We start from the raw sequence: 26,374 nt of genomic DNA, 5'->3' as shown, positions 1-26,374 counted from the left end.
CTGTTGTTCTCCAACATCAACATCCACCAACATGCTTTACAACAGTTTTGGACTGTAAAGTAGGCTTATCTGTGCATATTTCTCTCTTAATTCAGATGAGACAACTTTTTCCTCTGGAGAAAGCAGTATTCTGAATAGAGGGCTTGTATTTTAGCTTGAAGCAACTGTTGGAAAAAAAGAAATGATAATGATAAATAGTTTCTTCCAAACACGCAGCTTTGCGCATTAATTGATGGACTGGAGTGGTGTGAATTACTTGTGGATTATTGTGATGTTTTTATAAAATGTTTGGACTCTCATTCTAATGGCAGCCATTTACTGCAGAGCATCCACTGGCGAGGAAGTGATAAAATGCTAAATTTCTATAAATCTGTTCACATGAAGAAACAAACTCGTCTTGGGTCGTCTGAGTGCGAGTAAATGGTCAATAATGTTTATTTGTGTATTTTATGGTGGGTGATTTTTTTTAAGAGTTGAATATGTTTCTCCGTGTCTTACGGCTAGGTGGCGGTGTAGTACATCTTACCTCTCTCTTCCCCGTGGGCAAAACAGTCGGCGTTTGCTTATCAACAGCGCGGACACAATAGACACAGACACGCGCGTGTACACGAGAACGTGCGGCGTTTGAAGGAAAGCGCGAGTTCTGTCTCTAAACACAGACTGTGCTTTAGATTATTAGATTACTTCGTGCAGTGACGTCAGTTCGGGGGTTTGTGATTCAGAAACAGACGGAGGACTATCATAACAACACGAGCGCAACATAACAGATCCCGGAGAAATATTTTGATGTGAGTACAAGCATTGAATAGTTGCACGGCCTTGTGAAGTGAAATAAATGGGTCGTTCTGTGTATCTGAGCACAAGACGTTGACAAATCCCAAAACTGCTGTAGTGGGCGATAATTGATAGTGAAGCATGTTTGTGGAGCGCGTGGGCTGTTATCCGAATCATTTCATTTCATGCAGAGTTGAGTTGTGCCGTCTAAACTTTTGCGTGAAACTAACATTGACTGCGGCGGGTTAATGAATGTGTGTTCAGTTAACAAAAACCTGACAAGGATGAAGAAGCACGTGCTTTCACTCTTGTTTGTCTGTGCAAGCAGGACGTGTTTTTCAGTCTTGTGTGGTTCATTTGATTGTTCTATTGTAACGTTGAACATCCCCGTGCTTGCTGAGTCTAGTTTGTAGTTTTTGTGCTTGTTCAGGTCTTGTTTACAGTAGATACATCAAGCAGACACCAAGAACACACCAGGGTTGTTTAGAAGGATATAGCTTCTGTATAAATTCACATTTCCTTTATAAAGCCATGTATCAGCTGCTACAGTATTTCTGTATCTCAGTCCAGTGTTTTCATGAAGTTGTTGAAAAACAATGGTGATCATTTTAATACAGAAGTTTAACAAAATATAAAAATATTGTAATGGATATAATCAAATGTATGGTAATGAAGTCATGCATCCACTAGCCTACCTCTAAATATTTTAGAAAAGTGTTATTTCTGAAGAAGCTCCAGCTTTTATCTAGTGCAGGGGTAGGCAAGTTCGGTCCTAGAAAGGCCACAGTTCAGCTCCAACCCTGAAAAAAAATTCACCTGCCTGTACTTTAGTAATCCTGAATGGATTGATGAGCTTGTTCAGGTGTGTTTGATTAGGGTTGAAGCTGAACTTTGCAGGTCTGCGGCTTTCTAGGACCGAACTTGCCTACCCCTGATCTAGTGCAAATTGAGAGCGATCAAATTTCTGTCTTCTGAACATGATCCAGAGGCGTGAATCACCTGTACTGTGCAGACTGTGTTGGGATTAGTCACTTTCTTCGTGTGTTTTTTTTTCCTCTCTCAGAACACAACTAAACATACATCAGAGCCTGCATGGCGTAGGATCACCAGCTATTTCGTTTGCTGGATTTTATTCATTAAACTCGTGTATGAATAGGTGGCGCTGTCAAAGGTCTTCCTAACATGAGACTCTTGAAGTGCTACACTATAGTGCATCAGCACATTGGCTCACACACCTCATTACATCACTGCTGACTGGTAATCACATCAGCTGTAGTCATGGTAACTGCACATGGGAATGAAAGCTTTCACTGGGAGAGACGTTTTTTTTCTCCTTCACTGACTCATTGCTTTTCCTCCACGGACTAAGACGTGTTGCCTGTTTGCACGCAAATGCCACCACCGTGTTTTCCTCAGGGTATCACTGAATGCTCTTCCGTAGGCAGAGTTTTCCACTTCATCTTCATGTAAGGATTGTAATAGTTCCAATGGCTGTTTTTCCCATCATGCCTTTGTTTTTGTTTTTTAAGACTCATTAATAGTTTTTGCATTGCAACATTCCTCTCAGTGTCAGTGTTAAACGGATTTCCCTTAAATTCTCATTATTGTAATGCAAAGAAAAAGCCATATTCTTTGTTCATATTATTTCATATTCAGTGATATTATCACGTTATGCTATTTCAACATTTATAACTTTTTTTTTACTCTAATACAGTAAAATTAATATAGCTCTGAGAATAATCAGTGACAGTAATGAAAGTACTAGTAAAAGTAAAACTTAAGGATGCATTAAGATAATCGAGTATAATTAGAGATAAAATGTGCTTTATTGACCCTTTGCAGGGAGTTTGATTGACAGGTGATCAGACCAATCATAAAATTGAATCTGCAATTTTGTCGATGAACAAACTTGACAGGAGAGTAGATTAATGTCATAATAAAATGGAAGAGATGATCTAACTCAACTCACAATGCTATACGATTCACAATACGATTCTCTCATGATTTATTATTATTTTTTTAACAAAATGAGATTTGAGACAAATTATAAATGAAAAGATATATAAACAAACCAAGGCTTTGCCTGTGCTCTTTTCATTTAGTTAGAGACAACCACTGGTATTTCATCTATCAATGTGCAACTAAGGTTCGAGGGAGAAATCAGTGTTTCCCACGGAATTAGATTCTATTTGTGGTGGTGTGGTGTTTGGGGACCGGGGAAAGGGGGGGTTAAGTTAAATATATCATATATTTTTAGTGACAAGTACACATTTCCATTGCCAACACTTAGGCTACGTTCACACTGCAGGCTGGAAGCGACCCAATTCCGATTTTTTTGCCCCTATGCGACCTGTATCTGATCTTTTCATGACGGTCTGAACGACACAGATCCGATCTTTTCAAATGTGACCCAGGCCACTTGGGTATGTGGTCCTGAATCCAATACGTATCAGATCTTTTGAAATGCGACCTCCGTTTGAACGGCCAGGCCACATGTATCCGACCCGTACGTCATTGATACGCTCCAAACGTCATAATTCTGCGTTGAAGTAGGCGGCAACGAGAAGATAAACTGATGAATTCTGTATTAGTGAAGCCACTCACATCAGTATCCCACCACTCCTGGCTGCGACTCCGCACCCACATGTTTCTCTGTACCAACGTTGCTAACACTGCTCCACAAAACACCATGGCCAAAAACCTTGCTCTCCTCCTTTTTAATTTTCTTCTTAAAATGAGAAGATTGTAATTGTGCTGGCTCCGTTGGGAAAATAACTTTAATATTGCAAAAAGAGCTCAGCTGTTGACTACTCTGTTGTTGACATCCATGTTTAACGTTAGCTACTTCCGCAAACAACGAGTGACGTCGTTGAGCGTTGAGTACTCTTCTGCGCACGCGGGTCACTTCTGGGTCATTTCACGTTCACACAGGAGATCACAAAAGGTCGCATTTAATTGGAAATGTGAACGACCTTGCAAAAAAATCGAATCTTTTCAAAAAATTGGAATTGAGCATTAAGCCTTGCAGTGTGAACGTAGCCATAGTGTCAGATACCTTAAAGGGATAGCTCACCCAAAAATGAAAATTCGATCATCGTTTACTCACCCTCAAGTTGTTCCAAACTAGGGATGGGACGGTATGAAAATTTAATATCACGATTATAGTGACTAAAATTATCACGATTATCAATATTATCACGGTTTTGTTGAAACGAGATGAAAGTGTTCAAAAATAGTTGATGCTCACACTGAAAACATTTCAGCAAGTTTTATATTTAATAATCAACAAACAACTAATAAAACAAGCAACTCTATGCACTTAATTTAAAGAAAGATTAAATTCTGTGGCATTTCCTTCCTTACAATGAAAAGTGTAGAAGCATAGAAAAGCATAGAAAAGTCACTGACTTTCGCCATTCCTTCTCGAAAAAAAATAAAAAAACATTGTGCGCTGCGCTTGCGTCAGACTGTTGCTGGCTGGACATGATTTAATAGTGAGTTATTAAAACCGCGATAATCAAACACGGTTTTAATAATTCATTTTTAAACGATATTACTAACCTTCAGCACATTTTATCACGGTTATCAATAAAAACGGTTATCGTCCCATCCCTATTCCAAACCTGTATGAGTTTCTTTGTTCTGCTGAACACAAAGGAAGATATTTGGAAGAATGACAGAATCAAACGGATCTCGGTCCCCACTGACTTCCATAGTAGGAAAAAATATATACTATGGTAGTCAATGGGGACCGAGATCTGTTTGGTTACAAACATTCTTCCAAATATCTTCCTTTGTGTTCAGCAGAACAAAGAAACTCATACAGGTTTGGAACAACTTGAGGGTGAGTAAACAATGATAGAATTTTCTTTTTGGGGTGAACTATCCCTTTAAAGACATTGCTATTGCTATGCCATTGCTACACTTTCTATGCTATGACTGCTCCACAGACTTCTTGTTGCAAATTTTGCTCACACACACAAACCTGGAGATGGACACACACACACACACACACACTCAAACTCACAAACTTACAACCCGAATTCCGGAAAAGTTGGGACGTTTTTTAAATTTTAATAAAATTTCATTTCATTTTCATTTCATTTATTTATTCTCTTTTCATGGTAATGCAACACAAAATGCCACAACAACAATCCACACAAACACAACAAAAATACATTCCATGACAAGAAGAACAGGAGTAGGATGAAGAAAAAAGAATCTTATAAACTCCTACCCCATTCTTATAATAAGAAGTTTCAAATTAGATGGCCTAACCGACATGAAGAAAAATAAAAAATAAATAACAACGAAAAAAAAAAAAAAAAAAAAAAAAAAATGAAAAATAACGCAGACCAGATGTAATCTACTTTCATTTTTAACAATTTTCCTTAATTTTTTGTGTTTGTTTTACTATTAATTCTGCTTACACAACACTAAACGAACACAAACAACATTAATGCAATAATGACAACTCTGGCATCAAAGACAATGACGAGACCATAATCATTCATATTATAGTTTTAAGAATTTTCACCATCATCTTTATACAAGTTCAGTATCTTCTCTTTATACTTATATTTAAATCGAACTATATTTGAACAACATTTTAAATCATTCTCTAAACAATTCCATCTTTTCACACCAGAAATTGAAACACACATTTGTTTGAGGGTATTTCCAGCAAAAGGTTGTTTAAAATCATTATTTCTTCTACTTGTCTCACTATTTATAGTAAAAAGGGTTTGCAGTCCATGTGGTAACAAGCAATGTTTTGCTTTATGAACAACTAATAAAGTTTGTAAAGAAACCAAGTCCTTCAATTTAAGTAGTCCTGACCTCAGAAACAGTCCTGTAGTATGTTCTCTTGGAGCAACTCCATTAATTATCCTTATTGCCCTTTTTTGCAAAATAAATAAGGGCATTAAATTAGTAAAATATGAATTACCCCATACCTCCAAACAATACATCAAATAGGGCAAAATAAAGGAACAATAAAGGATTCTCATTGCTTTATAATTTAACATAAACTTTACTTTACTCAAAACAGCAATATTTTTACACATTTTATTTCTTACATAGGCTATATGTGATTTCCATTTAAATTTTTCATCAATGAGTACTCCTAAAAACCTAAATTCTGACACTCTCTCAATAGTTATTCCATTTAGATTCAAACAAACATTATCAGAACATTTTTGATTCGTAAACAACATAAATTTAGTTTTACTTAAATTTAACGACAGTTTATTTTTGTTAAACCATTTCTGAAGTAGGACCAATTCTTGTTCAATAGTTTTGATTAAGATTTTTAAGTTCTTCCCCGATACAAAAAAATTTGTATCGTCCGCAAAAAGAACAAAACATAAAATCTTTGATTCATCACAGAGATCATTAATGTATAAAATAAATAATTTAGGCCCCAACACAGAGCCTTGAGGGACTCCACACTGTATTGTTTCCAACTTAGATTCATGGCCTAAATACTCTACATATTGTTGTCTATTTTCTAAATAACTAATAATCCAATTTAATACTACACCTCTAATTCCATATGTCTGTAATTTAGATATCAATATTCCATGATCGAGAGTGTCAAAGGCCTTTTTAAGGTCAATAAAAACTCCAACTGTGTGATTTTTATTCTCCAATTCTGTAGTAATATCCTCTGTGATTTTCATCAAAGCCATAGCTGTTGAGCGGGTGCTACGAAACCCAAACTGATTATCGTTTATCAAAGAATGTTTTTCAAGAAAATAATCCAATTTTTTAACAAAAAGCTTCTCCAGAATTTTTGAAAATTGGGAAAGCAAAGATATAGGCCTATAATTTGTAAGACTATGCCTATCACCAGTTTTAAAACAAGGAATAATTTTAGCCACCTTCATTTTATCTGGAAAAAAACCTGTATTAAAAGACAAATTAATTATATATTTTAATGGTCTAATAATGCAACGTAGAGTTTCTTTGACAATATACATATCTAAGCCATCACTATCACACGAATTTTTACTTTTTAATTTAGAGACAGTGGAAATAATTTCACTCTCACTAACTTCGTCAAGAAAAATGGATTGCATGACTCTGCTTTCACCTATCCAGCTTTTATTATGTAATGGTATAGTTTTGGCAAGATTTGGACCAACATTAACAAAAAATGAATTAAATTCATCAGCCATTTTTTCACCACATATCTCGACATTCTGTTCATTCATTAAATATAATGGCTGACTATAATTCATTTTACTGCCTATAACCTCCCTTAAAACTTTCCACATATTTTTGATATTATTTTTATTTTCCATCAACAAGTTTATATAATAATCTTTCTTTGCACGTCTCATTATAGTAGTCAACTTATTTTTGTAAGCTTTATATTTATTTTCTACATTTACCGTCCGATATTTTACAAAATCCCGATAAAGCTTATTCTTCTTTTTACACGATTTCAATATACCTTTCGTTAACCAAGGTTTATTATTATTTCTTGCTTTATCATTCAATATTTTTATTGGGCAATTATTATTATATAACCATAAATACTTTTTCAAAAATAATTCATATGCCTTATTTACATTATTTGTACTATAAACATTGTCCCAATGTTCTTTCATTAGATCATCCCTAAATCTATTTAATCTTTCCTCAGTTCTTAACCTAATAACTTTACTATACTTTTCTTTATTTGTTTTTACTTCACAGAAGTGAGTTACAAATATCGGTAAATGATCCGTTGTATCATTTATCAAAAGACCACTTTTGACCGTTTTTTCAAATATATTTACAAAAATATTATCAATTAACGTGGCACAACTGGAAGTTATTCGGCTAGGCTTAGTAATAGTAGGATAAAGGCCTCTACTGTACATTAAATCTAGAAAATCTAAACCACTAGTATGATTTGACACATTCAAAAGATTTATATTAAAATCCCCACAAATTATAGACACTTTATTTTCATTCAACCCAAATAATAATTGCTCCAGCTTGTTATTAAATGCTGTAATACTAGATCCTGGAGTTCTATATATACATGTGACAACAATATTCCTCTGTTTCTTCATTTCGATCTCAACAGTTAAACATTCCATTAAATCTTCTGTTGCAGTAGTCATACACTCAATTGTTTTGCATTTCAGATCACTACTAACATATAGAGCAACCCCCCCTCCTCTCTTATTAATCCGATTAACATAAAATAATTCATAACCCTCAAAATGAAATTCCACACCTTTCTCATCCGTTAACCAAGTCTCAGACAAAGCTATAACAGTAAATTTATTTTGTAATGTGTTCAAATAATCATGTATTTTACCAAAATTTGAATACAGGCTTCTACAATTCAAATGAATAAGAGAAAATGAACCAGCCGTTTCTATATTACTAATAAATTCTGCGTCTGTGTAATATTTACATGTATCATTTATATTTGGAAATAAATTAGACTCCGAGTCCAGTTCATCATAGTCATAGACACATCCTTCTGAATTTTCAGCTTGTGTAGGGATATGTTCACACACTGCGGACATTGCACTCATTTATACAAATTAGCGCTTGCCACAATGTAATCTCCACATACCTTATTCAGTATTTGTCTTTTCGTTTTCATAACTGACCAATGAAAGTCGAAGTGATTCAACGCTGGTTGTTATTTCCCCAGCAGGAGCATGTTTGCTCCTACTGTGGGGGGACTGCCATCCTACAGCCCGCAGCGCTGAGTCCCAATCCGGCTCTTTTCTTGGAACTTCCATCGTTACGCCAAAATCCTTTAATCCCTCAGCTGCTTTTCGAGGGTTTTCAAAAATTTTAGTCTTTCCATCCTGCAGAAACAGCATGAGTTTTGCGGGGTAGAGAATGCGAGACTTGATTTTCCTCTCCTGGAGTTGTTTCCTTGCACTCCTGTACTTTGCACGCTCCTTAAAAACATCGGTGGTGTAATCCTCATCAAAATATATCCGTTGATCCTTGATCCGAATGTCCTTTAGAGACCATGCAGCATATAGCACTCGTTGTTTCTCCTTAAAACTACGGAAACATACGATGATTGATCTGGTGAAGTCCGCGGCACGTCCCGTGGAGACACCTGTTGCTGCGGCGCGATGCGCCCTTTCAATGTAAATCTCTTCCCGGATATTAAGCTGCTCACGAATAAGCTTTTCTATAAACTCAATCATATTACTTCCTTCTGTTTTCTCCGGTACAGAGTAAATTCTTAAATTATTTCTCCGTGAACGGCCTTCCAGGCCCTCACACTTCTCCTCAAGGTACTTTTGTTTACACATCAAATGAAACAGCACCTTAGTCAAATCCATGTTACGATCCTCATTGTCCGCAATCCTCTGTTCGGCGTCATTCACCCTTGTTTTCAATTCTTCAAAGTTCAGTTTAATTTCGCTCACCTCCTTCCTCAGCACACCAAAATTTTCAGCCGTTTCAGTTCGAAATAATTTGAGTTCCTTCAGTATTTCTGAAGTATTATCGGCGTTACCATCGCCCGTTCCCTCCCGGCAGGTTTGGTTTCCTGGCACAATATCCAACAACTCGCCTCGTCTTTGATTTGGTCTTGGCATATTTAGGCACTCTTTTTTTTTTTTTTTTTTTTTTAAATGATAACTTGAAAGTTCAGAACTTAATACACTTTATCTGAATCCACAAGCAGTAGTCAGTCTTCAAGTTTAAGCTTTTGTTTGTCAAGCGTTACACCCTGGCACCGGCAGTGAAAATGAAACTAAAGGAAGTTCAAATCACATGAGCCAATATTTTATTCACAATAGAACATAGATAACATATTAAAAGTGTAAAATTTCTCAGTTTAAACATTTGCTATCCACTTAATTAGCTCATTTAAAATTTAATGCCTGCTACAGGTCTCAAAAAAGTTGGCACGGGGGCAACAAATGGCTAAAAAAGCAAGCAGTTTTGAAAAGATTAAGCTGGGAGAACATCTAGTGATTAAGTTAATTGATATCAGGTCTGTAACATGATTAGCTATAAAAGCTTTGTCTTAGAGAAGCAGAGTCTCTCAGAAGTAAAGATGGGCAGAGGCTCTCCAATCTGTGAAAGACTGCGTAAAAAAATTGTGGAAAACTTTAAAAACAATGTTCCTCAACGTCAAATTGCAAAGGCTTTGCAAATCTCATCATCTACAGTGCATAACATCATCAAAAGATTCAGAGAAACTGGAGAAATCTCTGTGCGTAAGGGACAAGGCCGGAGACCTTTATTGGATGCCCGTGGTCTTCGGGCTCTCAGACGACACTGCATCACTCATCGGCATGATTGTGTCAATGACATTACTAAATGGGCCCAGGAATACTTTCAGAAACCACTGTCGGTAAACACAATCCGCCGTGCCATCAGCAGATGACTACTAAAGCTCTATCATGCAAAAAGGAAGCCATATGTGAACATGGTCCAGAAGCGCCGTCGTGTCCTGTGGGCCAAGGCTCATTTAAAATGGACTATTTCAAAGTGGAATAGTGTTTTATGGTCAGACGAGTCCAAATTTGACATTCTTGTTGGAAATCACGGACGCCGTGTCCTCCGGGCTAAAGAGGAGGGAGACCTTCCAGCATGTTATCAGAGTTCAGTTCAAAAGCCAGCATCTCTGATGGTATGGGGGTGCATAAGTGCATACGGTATGGGCAGCTTGCATGTTTTGGAAGGCTCTGTGAATGCTGAAAGGTATATAAAGGTTTTAGAGCAACATATGCTTCCCTCCAAACAACGTCTATTTCAGGGAAGGCCTTGTTTATTTCAGCAGGACAATGCAAAACCACATACTGCAGCTATAACAACAGCATGGCTTCGTCGTAGAAGAGTCCGGGTGCTAACCTGGCCTGCCTGCAGTCCAGATCTTTCACCTATAGAGAACATTTGGCGCATCATTAAACGAAAAATACGTCAAAGACGACCACGAACTCTTCAGCAGCTGAAAATCTATATAAGGCAAGAATGGGACCAAATTCCAACAGCAAAACTCCAGCAACTCATAGCCTCAATGCCCAGACGTCTTCAAACTGTTTTGAAAAGAAAAGGAGATGCTACACCATGGTAAACATGCCCCGTCCCAACTATTTTGAGACCTGTAGCAGAAATCAAAATTGAAATGAGCTCATTTTGTGCATAAAATTTTAAACTTTCTCAGTTTAAACATTTGCTATGTTATCTATGTTCTATTGTGAATAAAATATTGGCTCATGTGATTTGAAAGTCTTTTAGTTTTCATTTTATTCAAATTTAAAAAACGTCCCAACTTTTCCGGAATTCGGGTTGTACTGACACATTCAAACACAGGCTCATACACTCAAACATTCAAAAAGACTCACACACACACACCGACTCAGACACACACGGGCTCACACACACACACCAAACTGGACCTGGAGGTGGACACACACACACAAACCTGGAGATTGAGGTGGACAAAAACCAACACACACCAACCTTAACCTGGAGATAATAATAATATAATGTCTAGTCTGGTGGCTGTGATATATATATATATATAAACCTACCAACGTCCGTTGCCATGATTTTTGGAATGACTGATCGCGAGAGGGAAAAAATTCCGTTTTAGTCGCATAACATCGGTTAATGGAAACGCCGTCATTTCGCAATAGTTGTTTATCGATATTTAGAAAAAAAACACAAAAGTTTTGTGCGAATCTGTAATGGAAACGCGACAGCGCTTAACATAAACTAACTTCTCAGAGTTATGTTGAGCAACAGTGTTCATTACTAACCATTCAACTCCGGATTGATTCTGGAATCTTCGCTGGGGGAATAAGCATTAAGCACCGGCAACAATCCGTCCTCTAACTAACGCATGCTCATGTTTTGATTCAGATCGTGTTCGAAGAGGAGGGGCTAGTCGTGCGTGCCTCCGTTGTCAGTTTGTGAGAGGGAGGGAGCAAGCAGTGCGCAGCTCTACAATAAAATACAATTGTACCCATATTAAATAGTTAAAAAATCTGAATCAATCCGTGGCAGTCAGCGTTGATATTGTGGCGGGCCACCACAAATTAATGAATGTGTGGGAAACCCTGGAAATAATTTCAAAGGGAAATAGTTCACCCCTTGTGGACCCCAGGCTTCAGAAGCCTGTGCTTCATCTTGTTTCTGACACTGGACTTTAGCCTCCACTCTTTGCTGTTCTTCAAAAGGTCAGATTCTCCCAGAGCAGTCAAACCTGCTTTGATTATCACTCAATTTTCCCCTCAGGTGTTTCCCTGGATACATTTCCGATGGAAAATGTCCCTGATTGGATGTAAGGGACATGCCAATTCTTAATGTAAACAGTACTGCAAAACAATACTGCAACATTTCCTGCAATAAAATCTCAAGACCATATGATGTGTCAGCTAGAGCAATGAAACATATGATTTTTTTTTTTCTTGCATGACAAAGTTGTCCATTCATAATTTATCCATTCTTTATCAGTGGTTTTCAAAACCTTGTCCTAAAAAGGACCTACAATATGGGAAGTTTACAAAATGGGAAACAACATATTTAAGTAATGGGTGAAAGACTGTAATTTACATATCCATTTTTTTTAAATGCATGATCTTACAGTAAACAAGAAGAGGAACCCTCTCAGTTAAATGAGCCGTTGTTTTATGTTTAGACTCTTTTTGACACTTTGTTGCTATCAATCTGAATCAAGTAATGCTTGTGCAGCATTGCACTTGCGTACACCTAAAACTTGTCATTTAAATTCTGTATATCATGACAGACGTGTCGATGTATGTTTAGTGCAAGGTATGGAAAGGCAGAGTATGGGATGTGATGTATATTTGATGTGTTTATCAGGCTTGTGTCACTTTTCAAGCAGTCCTGAGTGACACAAACCTTGACGCAGGGGTTAAACTTAAACATTTTGCTGAATATATTAGCATTATATACTAACATGACTGGCATTATTTGTTTCGGTGTAGTTTTCTTATAAATATTGCTCAAGCACGAAACAAAGCCCCTGTGCATTTATAGTGGACAACCAAATAGGATGTCAGATGTTTAATATCATTTATGAACTATTTTAGGGGTTAAAGTTAGGGAGTTACGCAAACTTGTGTAATCACAAAGGCCACGTGTAAAGTGGGAAGTTGGAAAATGTGCTGCTTTAAATGACATTTCTACAATTCTGGTTTGTCTTGACTGTCCCTAATTTGACTGTGGTTTAGACATTTTTGTACCAGTTTGAACCTGCTTTTGGCTTTGTTAAACCAATTACAGATACTTGTCAAGAAATTAGCAATGGCAGAGTTTTAAGGGTTTTGCTAAAGAGGAAGTTTTGCAGCACTATTCTTACTGTCTTCATCCAGAGTTAAACCAAACTCGCAAATTTATTTTGGAGAAGGTTCCTTCTTAAACTATCATTTACTAACCAAAATCAAAGTGAATTGTAGGGCTGGGTATTAAAGAGCAGGTCATATGGTATTTTAAAGTGTCCTAATATTGTGTTGGAGTCCCCTACAACAGGTTTAAATGCATCTAAGGTCAGAAAACATTGTAATTTTCTCAGAATATATACATTTGACATTAGAGTCATTTGCCAATGATTCCAAAATGATTAGTTCCTAGTAGGGATGTGCACGGATAGTCGAACATTCGAATATTCGTTCTGCTCTTATTATTCGATAAATAAAAATGATATTTGAATTTCTCAACAACAAAAAACAAAGTTCACAATACAACCTAATTTGGTCACTTTCTGTGATTCTCCACGGCATATTTGAAGATGTATGCAAGCAAAATATAATTAATGAATAAGGGGCCATTCACATATCGCGCCTAAAAACGCGTGGAAAACGCTAGGCGCGCTGCTTTCTCCTTCTCCAAAGCGCTCGGTCAGAAGCGCTCCTGAGGCGTCTGCCGTTGCTAAGCAACAATGACGCGCTCTCTCCATGAAGACGCGGAAATTTCAGCAAAGGATAAATGGATTTGCATCACAAAAAAAATCGCTTTCAGTAGCTCTGCTACTAAATTTATTTCAAAATGGCAAACCATATACAGCTATGATCAGCTCCTTCATCTTGGCTGAGCTTTCAACGTTGTTACGGGAAAAGATAAAGCTGAATGTTTAGTTCTTGTCACATGACCTGCGGTACGCTTGCGGCATTCTGAAAAGTTGAGATGTTTTTAACTCGATGCGGTGCGGACACGTGTGCATGGAAAAAACGAGCATACCGCGCACCTACATTGGAAATAACGAACTTGAGCGCGCAAAAGACGCAATATGTGAACGGCCCCTAAGAACTGCGGTCTTCTACAGTACTTCAAATATGCCGTGGAGAATCACAGAAAGTTACCGAATTCAAGAACACTGTTGCGGCATCTCTCAAGCAACGAATAAACACCGCTAACTTGGAGAATGCAGTGAAAACTCCTCTTCTCGCGTCTGCCCTAGACCCTCTGCACAAACATCTCCAGTTTCATGATGAAAACATGAGAGAAGTTAGAAAAAAAACTTTTTTGAACATTATCAGAACATTTTCCTTGATGCGAGTGGTGCGGATGCTGCCGCCGCCACCAACGATGAAGAGGATGCAGCAATGCCCACTTGTCGGAAAAGGCTGAGCCAGTTCTTCAACGATGATTACAGCGAGTCCAGCCGAGACGAGTGGGAACAGTTCTTGCTGGAGCCATGTATTCCACCAGATGAGGATCCCATTTAGTGGTGAAACGAAAACACGAAGTGCTTCACAAAACTTAGTCTCTTAGCACACCGTTGTGAGTCCCGACAACGTCTGTGCCGTCAGAGCGCGTTTTCTCCGAGGCTAGCCTTATTGTTAACAGACTAAGAAGCCGACTTTACCCCGATCATGTTTACATGCCCGTGTTTCTTAACAAGAACATGTAAAACAATAGGGAAAAAAAGCAAAAAAGATTTGCTAACAGTTGAAAAGTTAAGTGTAGGCTACGTTTCCAATAGCCTAATTGCTGCAGGATGCTTTACGTTTTTTCTCTGTTCACTTTTTTTTGGCTATTAATCTGTATGTTTGCACGCATTGTTAAAGGTTTTAGGGGTCCTTGAGCCAGTTAGCGAGTGTTACCAATGACAAAGCACCTTTACATAAAACAATAATATAGTGTACTTATAATAATGACAAAATACAAAAACACTTATGCAAGGCAAGCGAATCGTGCACACAGCTAAAGTTAAGCTGCTAAACTGTGATCACTTAAAACAATAATGGTGGATAGTAGTGCTGGGCGGTATACCGGTTCATACCGAAAACTGGTGTGTATTTTCGTAACAATATTCATTTTTCATATACCGCCATACCGATGTATTTAATTACTCAGCGTTCGGAACGAACGTTATGCTGCGCCGTGGCCGCGTGACACTGTTTCAGACGGACCCTTTACAATGTTGCACTTCTAAGCAGCGACTGCGAGGCGTGGTGAGGGTAAACTCAGCTGTGCTCTGGTGTTACGTTATAATGCCTGTTTCACACATACTCCGTCTGCAGCTTTTAAGCACCCATGTTAACGGTGTAGCCGCACTGGGTTGTACATTATAATTAACTCAAATGATATATAGGGAATTTTAATAATTAATCAGGAATATGATTAATATATATCTCATATGACAGTTACATTAAAATTATTGAAGATGAAAAATAGGTCAATTGTATATATCAATAACTCATTACAAGGCACTGTAATTTACTCATTAATATGTCAATATTCCATTCTTCATATCAATTATAGTGATATCTCTTACTGTAAATTACCGCAAATCAAACAGTGGTTTGTCCAGCAAACGGCCGTAAGATTAACTTATCAACTTTCAATAAAGTTATCACTTATAATTCAAGGAAAAATATTATCTGGCCATGAAAACATTATCCTATCATTATGAAATTTTAGTTACTAAAAAGTAAAGAGCTAAAGATCAGACATTTCATTCACTCGTGATGTGAGCGTTTAGACTGAGGCAATCATGAATTGATGTATCATTAGTTCAATTATTTAAAACCAAACTACAAATCACACAGAGTAAATATGCGTACGACAATACAGACAGTAACTTTGTACAAGACATAACGGAATCCAAATGAGGGAGAGAGAGAGAGAGAATGTAGAGTTCCAACGAATGTAGAGAGGAACTTGGTAAGTAAAAGAAATGAAAACAACGGAGATGAAAGCTCCCGAAGGAGCCATGAGAACGGCTGTTCTCTCAGCCGCCGTGCTGAGATCAACGGCGATAGAAGAGCGGAACAAGAGCGCGAAGAAGAGCAAGAGGAACAAGGAGGAACTTCCTGGGTCAGTTCTTATGGCTTGACTGTTCAACAACCAATGAACGTCAGCAATCTGAAGCTGGAAAAACGTTCCTTTGTCTCTGGGGAACCACCCCCTCGCGTGAGTTATAGCTGACAGAATTGAACATTTTTCTTAAGAAAGACTGTATTTCTGAAACGATGTAATTTGTCGTCGAGATTCGACACCATCGGATTTTTACGATTATAAAGATACCATAAATGGCATATATAACTGATATAAACATGACGTTACATTCATATGCAGAATTACACACATTTAAAGTTTGATTAACACATGATAAAACTGCAGATACTCCAATTTATATGGGGAAACATCTACTGCACAAAAAGGCAATACCCAATACATTTAGAATACATTGAGAAAATAAAAGGGTACTATTCTCTTTTCTAAGAGTTAGCTTTCCTGTCCTGTTTGTTAGGTCATAAAGTTTTACGACCTGGTCAGGGGGGTAGGGTTACAACTCATGATTCTATTTGAGAACATTAAAATTAGGAGAAACATTTCCAATTTACAAGTCAGCAATTTATAATCCTCACATAACAAGGATTAACCATTTTATGCAACACACAAACCTATTCAAAATACATATTATTAAGGACTTACATAAAGAGTGTAAAGAAAAGTTTGTGTGTGTGTGCTTGTGTGTGTGTGTGTTGTTGAATGTTTCGTTTCTCCTTTGAGGCTGATCACGTGACTGTGGAATTTTTCGTCCAGAGTGTCGTAAATAATTTAAATCCAGCCAGGCTGGCGCCAGGCATTTAGTTTAGAGAGAGTTGGATTTATATGCCTGAATTCAAAATCTACAAGCTTTGGGTTTGCATTGTTTTAGATTCAACGAACCGTGATTCATTAGTTCAGAACCAATGAATCGATGAACTGCATAACCGTTACAACGGATTCCAGCGTTCATAGGAGCGGTGCATCTGCAGCAAGGAGCGGTGCATCTGCAGCAGTGCAGCGATTTGTTAACGTACTGAGTCTTTTTTTGCTGTGCTGCATGTGCTGAATTAAAGTGAAACATGAACATGGATTGACACGGAAATGCAGTCATTTCACAATAAATGTACAGTCGTGGCCAAAAGTTTTGAGAATTACATAAGTATTAGTTTTCAAAAAGTTAGCTGCTAAACTGCTTTTAGATCTTTGTTTCAGTTGTTTCCGTGATGTACTGAAATATAATTACAAGCACTTCATACGTTTCAAAGGCTTTTATCCACAATTACATGACATTTATGCAAAGAGTCAGTATTTGCAGTGTTGGCCCTTCTTTTTCAAGACCTCTGCAATTCGACTGGGCATGCTCTCAATCAACTTCTGGGCCAAATCCTGACTGATCGCAACCCATTCTTTCATAATCACTTCTTGGAGTTTGTCAGAATTAGTGGGTTTTTGTTTGTCACCCGCCTCTTGAGGATTGACCACAAGTTCTCAATGGGATTAAGATCTGGGGAGTTTCCAGGCCATGGACCCAAAATTTCAACATTCTGGTCCCCGAGCCACTTAGTTATCACTTTTGCCTTATGGCACGGTGCTCCATCGTGCTGGAAAATGCATTGTTCTTCACCAAACTGTTGTTGGATTGTTGGAAGAAGATGCTGTTGGAGGGTGTTTTGGTACCATTCTTTATTCATGGCTGTGTTTTTGGGCAGAATTGTGAGTGAACCCACTCCCTTGGAGGATGAGAAGCAACCCCACACATGAATGGTGTCAGGATGCTTTACTGTTGGCATGACACAGGACTGATGGTAGCGTTCACCTTTTCTTCTCCGGACAAGCCTTTTTCCAGATGCCCCAAACAATCGGAAAGGGGCTTCATCGGAGAATATGACTTTGCCCCAGTCCGCAGCAGTCCATTCACTATACTTTCTGCAGAAGATCAATCTGTCCCTGATGTTTTTTTTGGAGAGAAGTGGCTTCTTTGCTGCCCTTCTTGACACCAGGCCATCTTCCAAAAGTCTTGGCCTCACTGTGCGTGCAGATGCGCTCACACCTGTCCGCTGCCATTCCTGAGCAAGCTCTGCACTGCTGGCACTCCGATCCCGCAGCTGAATCCTCTTTAGGAGACGATCCTGGCGCTTGCTGGACTTTCTTGGATGCCCTGAAGCCTTCTTTACAAGAATTGAACCTCTTTCCTTGAAGTTCTTGATGATCCTATAAATTGTTGATTTAGGTGCAATCTTAGTAACCACAATATCCTTGCCTGTGAAGCCATTTTTATGCAACGCAATGATGGCTGCACACGTTTCTTTGCAGGTCACCATGGTTAACAATGGAAGAACAAGGATTTCAAGCATCACCCTCCTTTTAACATGTCAAGTCTGCCATTCTAACCCAATCAGCCTGACATAATGATCTCCAGCCTTGTGCTCTTCAACATTCTCACCCGAGTTAACAAGACGATTACTGAAACGATCTCAGCAGGTCCTTTAATGACAGCAATGAAATGCAGTGGAAAGGTTTTTTTGGGATTAAGTTAATTTTCGTGGCAAAGAAGGACTATGCAATTCATCTGATCACTCTTCATAACATTCTGGAGTATATGCAAATTGCTATTATAAAAACTTAAGCAGCAACTTTTCCAATTTCCAATATTTATGTAATTCTCAAAACTTTTGGCCACGACTGTATACTAATTAAAGCTGTTTCACACGCACATTCACATTTAAACTAATGTCTATAACTATGAAAGATTGTTACTGTTCTGTGATTAAAGACTCACAATGCTGGAAAAAAATATATATATATTATTTTTTTTTGTTTACATATGAAATCAAAACAATGAACAAATGTGTTTGTGGACTAAACAGATGTGATTAGTAGCGGACTGCAAACACGTCTTATGTGAAAGCACAATGAGTCTGTGCCGCGGACTGCATACACACTGCAGACGGAGTATGTGTGAAACAGGCGTTACAGGGAAGATGGATGCTGCAGAACTAGTAGAACATGACACAGAAGAACTTGTGCCAAAAAGAGGAGCCTGGTCTGTTGTTTTTTAGGGTTTTTGGTTTCCAAAAATCCGACATTGACCAAACAGCCGTTTTATGCAAGTGCTGTCGGACTAAAAGCACGTCTTGGAATATCAACCAGCAGAAAATTCATTGTACACCTGATTATGCATGAACAAAAAAAAAAAAAACGTCATAAACCGGGAAACCGGCATAATATAAAAAAAAAACCGTGATATGAATTTTTGTTCAAACCGCACAGCATACGATACCGTTTGTAAACCAAAATGGGTCTACTGTAATGTCTTAAGAACTTTTAATCAGAACGCAGAAAAGTTGTATCACAGGAGCAGCAGCCTATCATTCGCTCGGCTCTCCCACATTAACCCTATAACTGCTGGTGCAGTAAAATAAACCGCAATTTCACAATGATTATAAAGTCTGTATGCTACACATTCTATATTATTAAACAAAGTAATTAGAAAAACCTCAATCTACATTAATCGACACATTCTTAGGAAATGGTGGGTTCACAGAAAATTATCAGAACTTCATCAGAGAGTAATATGCTTTACCTGGAAACCTAAAGCTGCATTGGGGATACATCGCATATTAGCACAAAAACATATATAATATAGAATTGTATAATATTGATATTTTGAGCACTCAATTGAAAATGTACATATAACGTATTAATCATACTATTTACTGGTTGTGGTTAGGAGAGCTTGTCCAAATTAAGAAGATTAGAAGCTAATAAAGATAAAAGCCAAGATTAGAGAAGCAGTCCTTGATAAAATGACTTGCACAAAAAAAAGGTTTGATGTATTTCTGTGGTATCCTTGAAGACCGCATCTTCTCAACATGATGTAAACACACTAATAGCAGAAGTGTTTGTAGCTTTGTGTTCGTATTTCGTGGGCGGGATTATGCTGGTGGTATACACCGGTAACATGCAAAAGTATTAAGACTCCTTAAGGCGACTCTCTCTTTTGAGAGACAAAATCTTTATTTATCATGCACTTTTTAAAAAAAATAAAAAATTGTTTTCATTGAAGGATAGCTACGTTATAAACCGCAAAAGAGATATTTTTCAAAAACCCATATGACCTGCTCTTTAAAAAAAATGTATCCGATACCTTGACTCCAAGACCGGTTGCTGAACGATACTTTTTTTTTATATATATACCAATTTTATGAAATCCATTTTAACAAGATGACATTACCTAATAAGGTTTTTTCTTTTCTTTTTTTTTTCAGTTTGTTGAGGTTTTTTAACTTAAAGATTGATCTCCTAAACTACTGCACAAATGTAACTGACACAATAAATCAGTGAAAATAGTTTTCAGTGCAAAATGAACAGTTTAAAGTCAGTATGTGAGTATCACTGCTGCATGCTTAAGATTTTAAAATCATTCAGCAGTTCTTTTAAAAAATGAGTATGTCCACTTAAGGAGACCAACTAGCCCTGTCTTCACTGATGATGTCCCCAGGACTAATGCCCCAGGCTACATTTACACTAGTACATTTTCGTTTTAAAACGCATAGCTTAGACAGAATCATAATTTCCATTCACTTTCCACTGACTTACATGATCTGATGTGCATTAACTGTTTCTAGCGCTGTCTGCCTGTGTTTTCTCCTTCACGATCGCTGTTCTGACACGGAGCTCATTCGGTGCTCATCTGTCAATCATATTACACGTTCATAACGCGGCCTGTCTCCGCGTTATACACTTCCAGAAAAACATTTACAGGGATGAAACACGATGCCAATAACACAATTATAACAGTATATGATTTGTATGATTCTGCCTATTTTTATAAAACTTTTATAAAAGTTTATTTTAGAAATGCTAAGCAGGTTTAGTGATTAGCTTTACATAAAAGGCTACAAATAACATATTTATGCAACATTATATGACCAAAACCCTCATTAGATCGCAGTAATTTATTAAAAACACTGGTTTAAAGTGAGTTTTGAGTAAAAGCATAGTATACATTTTATAAATGTATTATAATTTATCTTTAACACTATTCTAATTATATTCTTAAAAAAAAAAATCGAACTACCTTTCTAATCTTTTTGTATTCTATTTTCTTTTCATTTATTACGCAAGTGTGTGTGTGTGCGTGTGTGTGTGTAAAGACGCTAGCTTGCTCTATTCTTTTTTTTTATTCTATCTGTTTTTTTTTATTTATTATATTTAAAAGCCCATGCTATGTTTACTGTGTTAACCTAACTGAGACTTGTTATAGCACTTATATTTCATTGCTCTTTTTGTTGTTTTTGATTGCTTCCACTGTCCTTACTTGTAAGTTGCTTCGGATAAAAGCGTCTGCTAAATGAATAAATGTAAATAAATTGTCTTATGCAGAATTATGCTACAATGTGAATGTAACCTAACACGGCCAATCAACAGCACATGATTTAGGCAAATTACGCATGCTGCACGCTTACTGGCTCACAGATGTTGATGAGATTAACCCTTTAGTTATCAGAATTTAGTACAGAATGATTTTACTGTTTTGATACTCAATACTATCGAGGTGATTCAGTCGGTGCCTAAAAAGTCGAACTTGATACCCAGCCCTGGTGGATTGTATGTAAGTGGAGTTGGAAATATTGTAATATCCGAGTTTGGAGAAACGTGGTATTGACTTGGTCCATGTCTATTAACTTTGAGGTCAGCTATATACAATTATGCTTCCCAATGGGTTGAGGTTTTGCTGGTTAGCATGGTCCTTATAACCCCTACTAGTATATATTGTAATTATACCACCGCTCAAGCAAATGATTTGAGAAAGGAGAAACCATATCTTTCTTCATTGATGGTACTTGCATTTTCTGCAATCAATATTTAAATACTCTGCATTTATATTTTCTTGTCTGCTGCTTATCACAATAAAACTCTTGCTAACTGGACTTTGTATAAGTTCTTATGGTGTCAGTTAACTGTGTCATAGTCTCAGCCTCAGACGTCACGCCCACAGACTGTTGGGTGAAAGTCTGATGCATATGGGACACCAAATTGAAACCAATTCAGGAGTTCTGACAAAGTCGTCATTGGATTGGTTAAGTTATACAGTATTTCCGGGAGACGTGCGTGTCGTGTTCTTTAACATTCCACCTGGAAACAAAGATACCAAACCCCCCTCATGTTAGAAGAAAGTCGCCATGTTTACAACTGTGACAATGAGCGCTTATGGGGATCAGCTAAATGCTGGATTTTCAAAAATATGTGAAATATTTAAAGTTTGTGGCATAGAATCTTTAAAATATGTCCAAGAGATTTACACACTGGTCTGTTATTGTGGGGACATTTCCACTCCCCTAAACATGATGCGGCACAAAACAAAACATGATTGGTTACTTTAGCTGTCAGTCATTTGGCCTCGTTGGCAGTCCTTGGCCATTCAAAGCACCCAAGGTTACCAGATATTCTGCTGTCAGCCTGAAGGTCTGGCTACTCGAGACTAACAGTGTCATGACATAATTTTCTGTGGCTCTAAAATAAAACCTGAGCAAATCTGAGCACCAATGAGCAAAGATGGCAGAATTTCAAAATGCGCCAGCCAAGCAGCTGTCATTGAGAGCAATGCAACCAGATAGCACTCTCCAAATAATAAATATCTTTGGTTAAAACAGGAACCCGTATAGAGTTCCTGTGCAATGCTGTCACACTACATCCCATACGGTTTGTGTAATTTCACACTCTTCAGGAGTTTGCTAATCACTCATCTGTTCTCACACACAGGAAAGCTATCTTGCTCTGTTTAATCAGATGTGAATGACTCTGTAGTATTCAGTGTCTGCTGTCATATGATGGAAGTGAAGATATGACTCAGATGAAATTCCAGCTGAGTGTCATATGTGGTGGATCAAAACTGCAGTATCCAACCAACACTTCTTTTAATTTCAAATGTCCATCCAACTGGAAATGTTTTGTGTTGAAAATCTAGTCTGGTTTATAGCCTCAGGGTTTCAATGTGCTATTAATTTAAAGAAAATCGTTTTTAAATTGGATGGGATGTCTTATAGAAGAGTTGTTCAAAGTTAACTTAAGAAATTGTTTATAATTTTAAGGTAACACTTCAGTTCAAGGATCAATTCTTACTATTAACTAGTTACTTAGTAGGGCTGTGCAATATTGAAGAAAATGCCTTATTTGATTTGCTATTCGATATTGACTTATGTGTAAAATCAATAAAAATTAAATATAAAAAATTATTTAAAATTAAAATGTATATATCCATTATTTTTCACTTTCACATTCTTTCCTGGAAAAGAACCAGCAGTATTTTAGCATTACATAAAAAGTATATTTACTACTACAAGAAATATAATATATTTAAAGATATATTCTTATAAAAGTTAAGACTCTTCCACACCCTCCTAAAACACCTAATTTAAACATGCGCCCACATCTACGTCACAATGTGGGAAGATTTGCATAATTCCGCCCAAATGTTCTCGTAAAGAAAGTTGTAAACCTTTGATTCTCACTGTTGCCGCCAGTGCCATGTCGTGGAGATGCTGTTTCATTGTAAAAGAAAAAATACTTTGTTTGGCCTTCCAAAAGAGGACGCAACTAGAAATCAGTGGTTAAGTTGTATTTACAACACTGTTCCAGAACAGTTCAACCTAGTGTTGTCAAAAGACCCGGTACTTCGGTACCAAGTCGGTACTAAAAAAATTTAAATGTGACGGTACCAGGTTTCTTTAAGTACCGGTAGTACAGAGGTCCCGTTCAAACCCGGTTCAGCGCTATGATTTCCGCGAAGCAGAAAATGAGGACGGAATCTCAAAATCCAGTCATGAAAATGAAACTTACATTTTAATATGGACAGTCATAGAATTTGTCAAAGTTAGCATAAATTAATTAAATCAAATCTCCATATGGACCAGTATCTGTAAATGTTAAGCCGCAAATGTTGCTTGAAATATGAATCCGTGTTCTGCGCGTCTCTGTGTGAATTAATGAATGGCAGAGACGTGCGGGTTTGTTTACTACATAGACTGAAGCGCATGACGCTTGCATTAATTTCAGCATCTGAGCTTCAGAGTTCTCTCTCCATCAAGCGATCTTTTCAGTTTCTCACACATGCAAAAGAGAGAGAGAGAGAGAGTGAGAGTGAGAGTGAGAGTGAGAGTCTTACCACGCTGAATCGACACGCTATATGTAAACTATTCTTTATTGTCTTTTCGTGTAATGGAGTTCATTTAGAATTATTCATATTCATTTTTGAACAAGCAGAAGACATACCGGTTTCTCCGGTAGTGGGCGGAGCTAATGCGCAAATGGCAATTTCATTGGCTGGGCGCTGATTTAGTACCGTCCCTGTTTTGATTTCAGCAAATCAGTTTGACCGAACGCAGACAACGTGATTAATATTCATGAACCCAGCAGCTCATCAATTCATAGTGCACTGGATATACATTAGTATGATAGTAGAATTAGTAGTAGTATTATCTTTTAATAATAATTAATATGAATAATAATTAATATGATCTATTACTATTTTTTTTTACAGAAACCATCAATGACCAAAAATATCTTAAGCATCACCACCAGTTTTAAGTTCAGTTAAAATTACAAATATGCATTCATTAGCCTAAAAGTTCATTTTTACATAAAGGCATTGTGCTAGAAAAATTACTATTATTTAGTAAAATGTATGTGATACTGCTACTACTGTTGAAAAAATTTATAAAACTTTATTTTTTAAAGAAATAAATCACAATATTTCTTACATGTTTTTATTTTAATAGAAAATCCCCTTTATTTACCAGAAATAAAATGTTTAAATTTCATAAATTAAAAGACAAATTAAATTTGGGTAAAACTTGTTTACTGTTTTTCATAATTATATAACCTGTAGAAAAACTTTAAACACAATTGTAAATAAGTATAAAGAATGGCATTGGTTTTATTTTTAGTGCTAAAAAGTTTTTTTTTTTTAATTAAAAAAAACCCTGCGAAGTGGACATCACACGATATTCTGCCATGATTCCAGTTTGAACCTAACGTTCCATTAAAGTGCATTGAAACGTGCAAGACGTGAATTTAAATTGTATTTATTTACAGAGGTATATGATGTCACACTTGTCCGTGTGTGAAGACATTAGTGTTTGATATGGTCATTTTTCAAATCGTCTTATCGTCAGCCCGTGAGATCGACGATACACGATATTATTGTGCATGGGTGGAGCAAGAGCGAGACTCTTTGTTCTTGTCATAGCATAACTATTTGGTGTTTTAAACCGAGCAGGTGCACGCGAGAGAGAGACTATGGAATCACCAGTAATCTAAAAAATATACTTCCAAACATACTGATAAACTAACGTTAAATATAAAAATACTGTATTTAAAACAGCTAGTTCATATATAGTCGGATGCAACTGTCATATCGCGCGTCCTGTGACAAATTTGCCGCATCTACGCCTGGAAGTTATCAGTCTAAATGTTCTGCAAAATCAGTCAACGGTGAAAATCAATATTCGATTTAATTTAAAGTCCAGCAGTTTAACATTAATATTGGGCCTAAACCAACACATTAAATATAAAGTATTTAAAACTAGGGATGCACCGATCAAGATCGGCCGATCAAATGCGAATCTCATCAGTAAAGCCGGTTCTCTGATCAACGGTAAATTCCATCAGGTACGTGATTTCACATAGAGCAGCTGTTACTACACCGAGCCATTGTTAACTGACTAGCTGCGCAAATCCACGTTCATTATCAGCATTTATTTGCGCAGCTTATACTAAAACCCTGTCAAACAGAGCCTGATTACTGGACTAAGTTATCTTTCACATCTGATTGTGCTAATACTGTCAGAAACACAGAGAGTTTACATATAAACACGGTTGTTATGTCTAAACGAAGTAAATAGTTGAGAGAAAAACAGAAGCATGCCTTTGTATTAGATACATGCAGGTCTCCGTAATGTAACTCCGATTGGATTTGTCTGAAAGAACATCACGCACACCTAGGATGCTTTGAGGGTGAGTAAAACACAGGCTAATTTTCATTTTTGGGTGAACTAACCCTTTACGACCAAAGTCAGGATCCTGTTACATATGCATTTTCTTTTTCAGCTGTTTACTCTCTCTTAAGACCTAAATCGTGGTGTTTGAGGATACTTGCAAAGACCAGGATTCTGACGCATATAAGTGTGTTTATGTAATCGTTCAAATACAATAAAGCGGCAAAAAATTTGCTCCTCTCACACAGAAACTGAAACGATGCTCTAAGTTAGCTCTGTTGTTTTTCTTTCAACGGCTTAAAAATCAGTTGTTTAACTGCAGTGCTCAAAAATGTGTGTCTATGCTACAGATGTAGTCCCTCATTTAGAAACAA

The 26,374-nt window shown here is 37.1% G+C and overlaps 1 protein-coding gene across 2 annotated transcripts in view; it reads left to right on the top strand.

Annotated features, from left to right (window-relative positions):
• The first annotated feature begins 551 nt into the window (after positions 1–551).
• Positions 552–26,374, top strand: part of LOC132104465 (semaphorin-4A-like) — a 52,262-nt gene continuing 26,439 nt past the window's right edge. For both annotated transcript variants that reach the window (XM_059509949.1, XM_059509948.1), the window contains exon 1: positions 552–788. The gene's annotated coding sequence lies outside the window, so the exon portion shown is untranslated. The remainder of the gene's footprint in view (positions 789–26,374) is intronic.

This window comes from Carassius carassius, chromosome 25 (genome assembly GCF_963082965.1).
Source record: "Carassius carassius chromosome 25, fCarCar2.1, whole genome shotgun sequence".
NCBI lineage: Eukaryota > Metazoa > Chordata > Actinopteri > Cypriniformes > Cyprinidae > Carassius > Carassius carassius.
The sequence above is the reverse complement of the archived record's forward strand: the minus strand, read 5'-3'. Positions and strand labels throughout refer to the sequence as shown.